We start from the raw sequence: 8,183 nt of genomic DNA, 5'->3' as shown, positions 1-8,183 counted from the left end.
TCTGGCCAGGGCAACCTCGAGGTTCCTGAACCTCTGCCCCTTTTCTCAGCCTGGGACTGAACTCCCTGTTTTGGAGATCTCTAAACCAAGTATACACCTCATTGTTCCAAAAACAAAATAAAACAAAAGTGCAGTCCTTCGGCATTTATAAAATGTGAGTTCCAATGTAGCTTAAAACTGCCCACCCCTCAGCCTTGCTTAATGTTTTAATTTTTAAAATTTAAATAAATTTTGTTCCTTCATACTTTACACTTCGAATTTTGGTGCCTGGCAGAAGGACTAGTCCGTCGAGAGAGAAAGACCATGATACAGGTGGCGATTTGGCCGCTGTCCTCTTTGGACTTGAGGTCCACAATGATGTGGTCGTTGGTGTTGGGGATGAACTTGAAGAATGAACTTTAACGTGCGCGGGGCCCACCTCCCCCATGTGGCTGACGGAAATGTAACCGAAGTCCTGGGTGGTGCTCAGGAGTCCTCGCTGCACCGCTGGGGGCAGGACCGGCGCTGCAGCACTCTCCAGCAGGCGGACTAGGGATGTGAGGCAGCCTGGCGGTCGGATTTCCGTGGCGGCCCTGGGAGCATTGCAGCTGCACACCCAGTTCTTGTGGTCCACGCTGCCCTTGTGGCCTGCCACTCTCACCCATTCCACGTTCTCAGTCACTATGTCCCCTCCTTGCCCAGGCTGCCCCCCTACAGACGCTGGCCCTCCACTGCCATGAACCCCTTCTCCACTGCCCCATCGCCTTTGGAGAGAATTACCCGAGACACGGCCTTGCTGCCATCTATCTGATAGGTCACCCCTCTCCCATGGTCCATAGAGTAGTTTCCCACCAGAGACGTTCAGATCCGAGAGCTCCATGCCCCTCTCCACTTTCCACCAGGTGGGACTCTAGAATGCAGTGGTCTTTGTTTCATTTCACCACCACCCTGTCCCTGCTGTCTGATAAGGTTGGGTATCCCCTTTTCAGGTAACTGAACCAGGTGTTTTCTTCTTGGGCCCTTGACCCTGTGCCCAGGTCAGCAATGACTGCGACTGGGTATTGAATCCTACCTGGCGTCCTCTGGAAGGCAACCAGGGGGTAAGTGTCATTGTCCATGGCCTTGGTCATGGGCGCAAGCACAGGAAGGCCCCGCACACTTATCTGGAGAGAGCGCACAGACTCATTCCATTCCAGGTGGTCAGAGGGCTGGGCAGGCATGAGACTGAAGGGCAGGCGGGACCCAGTGGAGCAGGGAGTCCGACTTCCACCCTTAGTAAAGCTCGCCTGGCCTGAGTTATGTGAGAGTAGTGATGGCTACACAAATTAAAGCATAGAATAAAATTTCATAGAACTGTATACACACACACACACACACACACACACACACACACACACACAAATAGATGCCTGTGAAAACTGGTGACATGAGAATAAAGCCTGTGCTCTAGTTAACAGTACTGTACCAATGTCAATTTCCCGGTTTTGATATTGTAATACAGTAATACAGTTACATAAGAGATCACTATTGGGGAAGCTAACTGAAGGGTACAGGGGACTCTGGACTATTTTTGCAAATTTCTGTGAGTCTACGATTATTTCCAAAGAAGATGTTTTAAAAAGTGAAAGAATGAAAAATATGAAATTTGCAATGACTTTTTCTTTAGTATTTTGCCCTTTAAGTGTAATCTAATTATTACAATCATCATTATTACTCATGCATAGTGTACAGGAAGCACTTCTCTTATTAAAATATAACTCAAAACTTCCAGAACTTGTCACTGGAAGACACTCCATAGAGGCAGTTTGGCTGACTTGAAAGCCAAACCTGTTTGCAGTAGGACCTTCCTTAATTACAGCGGATTATAGCTTGATTATACTTGATTATAGCTGGTTGCAGGAGTGGGCTGCTCTCTCTTGAGAGGTCAAACTTTACTTACAATTGTACATCAGAATAAGTGAGGAGTGAATATACTTTGAAAAGGCATATTTGAAACAGCAGTTTCCTCATTGTTTTTATTGTGGAATATAACATACAGAACAGCTCAAAAACCATAAATGAAGAACACTTAGAAAATGAACACCAGTTTAACCTAGGTTTAAAGGAAAAAAAAAAAAGAAAATGTAATATTACCTGTGAGCACCCCAGAAATCTCTCATATGCTGCTTTCTTTCTTTCTTTTTAAAATAACTTTATAGATAATATGATTTAAATACCATAAAATTCACCTGATTTAAGTGTACCATTCAATGGTCTTTAGTATACTTAATGGAGTTGTGCAACCATCTTCACAATCTAATTTTAGAATTTTTCCATCACCTCATGAAGAAACCATGTGCCCTTGATCAGTCAGTCTCCATTTTCTGTCTACACCCCCACCATTGTCTCTGATAACCACTAGTCTACTGTCTCTGTGAATTTGCCTATTCTGGACATATCATACAAATGGAATTATATAATATGTGGTCTTTGGGTCTGACTGCTTTCATTTAGCAGAATTTTTTGAGATGCATCTATGTTGTAGCATGTATCGTAATTTATTCCTTTTTATTGCCAAATAGTATTTCATTATATGGATGTATACATTTATCCACTAATTGATAGACATTTAGGTTGTTTGTACTTTAGGGCTGCTATGAGTAGTAGCAAAGTGAACATTTATATACAGGTTTGTGTGTGTGTGTGGACATATGCTTTCAGTTCTTTGGGTGGAGACCGAGGAGTAGAATTGCTGGATCAACAGAAACTCTAACATGTTGAGAATCTGCCAAACCTTTCAAAAGTTTATCAGCAACAGTGTTTGTTGGTTCCTGTTTCTCTGCAACCTCAGCAACACTTGATATTACCTTCATTTTTTCTTATAGCCATCCTAATGGATGTGAAGTACCATCTCACTGTAGTTTGGTTTGAGTTTCTATCATGACTAAGGATGGTTAACTTCTATTCATGTGCATTACTGACCATTTATATATCTTCTTTGGAGAAGTGTCTATTCAAATCGTTTGATTGTTTTATTTTATTTATTTAAAGATGGGAGTCTTGCTATGTTGCCCAGGCTGCTCTCAAACTCCTGGGTTCAAGTGATCCTCCTCCCTCAGCCTCCTGAGTAGCTAGGGCTACAGATGTGCACAACCATGCCTGGCTCCCCTTTGATTATTTTTAGTTGGGTTGTTTTCTTATTATTGAGTTTTAAAGTTTTTTGTATATTCTTGATACAAGGTTCTTACAGATATATAATTTGCAAATATTTTCTCGCAGCTTGTGGGTTATTTTCATTTTCTTGATGGTGTCATTTGAAATGCAAATGTTTTTAATTTTGATAAAGTCAAATTTCTCATTTCTTTTCTTCTTTTGCCTGTGCTTTTGGTGTTGTATCTACAAAATCATTGCCTGACCCAAAGTCACATAGATATATTCCTATATTTCTAAAGTATAGGTTGGTGCAAAAGTAATCATGGTTTTTATCTTGAAAAGTAATGGCAAAAACTGCGATTACTTTTGCACCAACCTCACAAATGACTCAAAGATGTTCTCTGTGTGTTGGCTCTTAGGTTGTTTATTTCTTCACAGCAGACTGAGATCCATTGGCTCAAAGGCTGCCAGCACCAGACTTAAAATTGTACACATACAATTGTTTTAAACATAGCCCAAATAAGCAGATTTTTAGCCATTTAGGGCCTGATCTGCATACTCTATGAAATTGGCAATATTTATTATCCATAGATAAGATAAGCCCCAGTGTTATAAAGTTGCCAGGCTGCTGCTGTCCTTTGAGTTCACTAACTCTGAGACTCCCTGCTGTGCCTCTGACTTATCCCCTTTCCTAGAAGTTTCCTTGCTCTCCTCCCCTTCTGAATGGTGGTCCCTCCAAGACTCTGGATAGTTTCAAGATGTGAAGGACTCATTCCTCCTGCTTACTTGCTAAAGCAGCACCCTGCTAAAGTTTGTGCATGTTGCTGCCAGCTCATCATATCTTTTTCTTCGATCAGTCCAGAAATTCTGGAACTCACTCCCTACAGTTTTCCTCTAAAAGTGTTATAGTTTTAGCTATTATATTTAGGTCTATGATTCATTTTGACTTATTTTTTGTATGTGGTGTGGGGTAGGGGTACAAATTATGCTTTTGCATGTGGCTATTCAGTTGTCCCAGCACCATTTGTTGAATACAGGATTATTCTTCACCCCATTGAATGGTCTTGACACTTTCTTGAAAATCAATTGACCACACACACGAGCTTATTTCTGGACTCTCAATTCTATGTTTATCTTCATGCCAGTACTACACTATCTTGATTAGTGTAATATTGTTGTAAGTTTTGAAATGGAGAAGTATGAGTTCTCCAACTTTGTTCAAGATTATTTTAATCAGAGTCCTTTGTGTGTTCTTAAGAATTTTCGGATCAGCTTGTGAGTTTCTGGGATTTAGAAAGGAATTGCATTAACTCTGTAGAAAAATTTGGGGAGTACTGCCATCTAACCTTCTGATCTATGAACATGGAGTATCTTCCTCTTTATTTAGATGTTTAATTTTAAAAATATTCTGTAGTTTGCAGTGTACAAGTTTTGTACTTCTTTTGTTATACTTATTCCAAAGTGTTTATTGTTTTTAATTACATTCTGAATGAATTTTTTTCTTAATCTCTTTTTTGAATTGTTCGTTGCTAACATGTAGAAATGCAATTGATTTTTGTATATTCATCTTGTATCTGACATTTTGCCTAACTTGTCTATTAGCTCTGGAAATTTTTTAGTAAATGTTTTAGGATTTTATATATACAAGATCATGTTGTCTGCAAATACCTTTACTCTTCCTTTCCAACTTGATGACTTTATTTTGCCTAATTTTCCTGTCTAGAACCTTCAGTAAAATGTTGAATAGAAGTGGTGAGAGCAGATATCCTTATCTTCTTCTTGATTTTAGGGAAAAAGTATCCAGTCTTTTGCTATTGAGTATAATGTTAGTTTTGGGTTTTTCATAGGTTCCCTTAATTAGATTGAGAAAATTACTTCCTACTATTAGTTTGTAAAGTGTGTTGTTGTGAGGGGGTGGGAGTTAGTCATGAAAGGGTATTTTTTTTCAAAATTTTTTTCTGCATTATAATTTCTTTTGAGACTATTACGTGGTTTTTACCTTTTATTCTCTTAATGTTAAGGTATATTACATTAATTGATTTTCATGTATTAAATCAATCCTGCATTCCTAGGATAAATCCCAATTGATCTGGACAAGTTTATGGACTATCAGTACTAATTTTTCTCTAAATGTTTGATGGAATTCACCAGTGAAGCCTCTGGGTTCTGTTTTTCTTTGAAAATACTTTAAATTACTGATTCGATCTCTTTTCCTGTCATAGGTTTGTTCATGTTTTCCATTCCTTTATGAGTCCATTTTGGCAATTTGTGTTGCTCTAGGAATTTGTCCACATTACCTAAATTATCTAATTTGTTGGCATATATTTATTCATAGTATTTACTTATAGTCCTTTTAATATTTGTAGGATTAATGGTAATATCTCCTCTTTCATTCCGGATTTTTTTGTAATCTGTGCTTTATCTCTTTATCTCGTTCAATCTACCTGAAGGTTTGCCAATTTTGCTGATCTTTTCAAAGAACCATTTTTTGATTTTACTGATTTTCTATTTTTTTGTTTTTTCTACTTCTTTTATTTTTACCCTGTTATTATTTTCTTATTCTACTTGTTTTTGGTTTTGTTTGCTTTTCCTTTTCTAGATCTGAAGTTGAAGTCTTAAGATTATTAAGATCGTTCTTCTTTTCTATTATAGCCATTTAAAGCTATAAATTTGCCCCATATCTTGCTTTAATTGCATCCTACATATGTGCTCCTTTCTGATTAAAACTCTCTCATTAAAGATATATACTACCCTGACTCTTGTAATATTTTTCTCATTTTCTGAAACAATACACTTTAGTTTTCTTGTTAGGGAACTTTATTTAAATGGAGTCACGTTGCCTCTGTGTGTGTGTGTTTTGTTCTTTTTATCCAATATTATGTCTGGGCATTGGTGCACGTTGTTACAAGTAGTCTTAATTGGTTTATTTATATTTTTGTGTTCCACAGAATGCTACTTTACTGTTATAGCGTATAATTTACATAACATATAAATACATAATTTATCATTTCATTGTTGATGAACATTTGCATTGTTTCCAATGTAATATACTCAAATGTAATATGAGTAATGCTGTGATGTACATTCTTGTGCATGTATCTTGAAGAACATATGCACATATTTCTCCAGTGTTGAGACTTAGCTAAGAGTAGGATTGTTAGGTGACAGTATATGTGTATTTTCTGTTTTAGTGTAGAATGCCACACTATTTTTCAATGAGATTGAACCTCACTACATTGTCATTAGTAACATATGAGAGTTTCCATACTCCTATTATCAACATTTAGTACTTGCAGTTGTTTTAATTTTAGTTGTTCTGGTAAGTATAGTGGTACTTCATTGTGGTTTTTATTTTCACTTCCCCATTGCTAGTAAGGCTGAGCTCTGTTTATACAGTTAATCATAATTTGGATATTCTATTTTATGAAGTACCTATTCAAACCTTTTTGCCCATTTTTCTTATAGATTGTCTTTTTCTTATTGATTTGTAGACATTCTTCTATATTCTGCATAGAAATCCTTTGTCATATTTATGTTGCAAATTTTCATTATGTGTCTTACCTTTTTACTCTTTTATTGTGTTTTGGGGTGTATATGTTCTTTTGGTGTAATCTAAAATTGCAATAATTTTCCTTTTGGGTAGAGCTTTTTGTGTTTTGTTGAAAAAAATCCACCGTGTCCCAAGATTATAAAAAATTTCTCCTAAATACCTTCCAAAAGCTTGATTGTTTATCTTTTAAATGTAAGTCTTTTAACTTGTCTGAAATTGATTTTTATCTATGGAATAAGGAAGGAGTCCAATCTATTTTTCCAATATGGGTTCCCAATTACCCCAGCAAGTTTAGTGGAAACATTTATCCTTTCCCTAGTGATCTACAGTGTCACTTATCAAGTGTTGGTGTATATGTGGACTTGTTTCCAGGCCTCTATCCTGTTCCCTTGATTATTTTATCTACCACTGAGCCAACACTATACAATCTTAATTATTATAGCTTACAATAAGTCTTGATATTTGCTAGGACAAATCCTCTTTCATCTCCCACCTTGTTCTTCTTGAAGAATGTTTTTTCTCTTTTTGGCCCTTTGCATATCTTAATAAATTTTAGAGTAAGTTTTTAAGCTGTTAAAAAAAAATCTGGGGGTTTTATTGAGACTATAGTAAATCTACAGATAAATTTGGAGTAAATTGATTATCTTCATAATATTGAGCTTCCTATCTATGAACATAATATAACTCTTCATTTATAGATACACTTAATATCTCTCAATAGAGTTTTATAATTTTCTCCAAAGAGATCTTTTGTTAAATGTATTTCTTGATATTTCATTTTTTATGCTAGCTTTTAATTTTTATTTATTTATTTATTTTTTGAGATTGAGTTTCTCTCCTGTTGCCCAGGCTGGAGTGCAATGGCACGATCTCGGCTCACTGCAATCGCTGCCTCCCAGGTTCAAGCAATTCTCCTGCCTCAGCCTCCTGAGCAGCTGGGATTACAGGCATGTGCCACCACACCCGGCTAATCTTGTATTTTTTGTAGAGACAGGGTTTCACCATGTTGGCCAGGCTGGTCTCGAACTCCTGACCTCAGGTGATCCACCCACCTCGGCCTTTTCTGCTATCTTAAGTGATATATTTTTAAATTCAATTTTTGTATTTTTTATTGCTGATGTGAGAATAAATTGATTTCTTAAACTATTGATTATATATCTAACAGCTGTACTAAACTCTCAGAGTCTTATAATTTATATGTGGGTTCTTCTGAATGTTTACGTATACAGTCAGTTCTAACTATCTTCAAAAATGATTTTTTTTCTTCCCACTCCTTATGTGTTTGACTTTTTTTTTTCTTGCCTTAATGTGCTGAGTAGCTTATTCAGGTCTCTTTACTTTTACCTAATGTCTTTTTCTGTTTCAGGGTTACATCTAAGATACCACATCACATTAGCTAAGGAGCTATCATGTCTCCTTAGGCTTCTCTTGGCTGTAATATTTACTTAGATTTTTCTTGTTTTGGATGACCTTGAGTTTCAAGGAGTACAGACCATGTATTTTATAGGTTACCTCTCTACTG

General features: G+C 36.7%; 1 pseudogene; it reads right to left on the bottom strand.

The window, feature by feature from the left end:
* Window positions 1-690: 690 nt before the first annotated feature.
* Window positions 691-1,199, bottom strand: LOC112440087 (soluble calcium-activated nucleotidase 1-like; annotated as a pseudogene).
* Between the last annotated feature and the right edge of the window lie 6,984 nt (window positions 1,200-8,183).

This window comes from Pan paniscus, chromosome 5 (genome assembly GCF_029289425.2).
Source record: "Pan paniscus chromosome 5, NHGRI_mPanPan1-v2.0_pri, whole genome shotgun sequence".
Lineage (NCBI taxonomy): Eukaryota > Metazoa > Chordata > Mammalia > Primates > Hominidae > Pan > Pan paniscus.
This window is presented reverse-complemented; position numbering and strand designations above follow the sequence as displayed.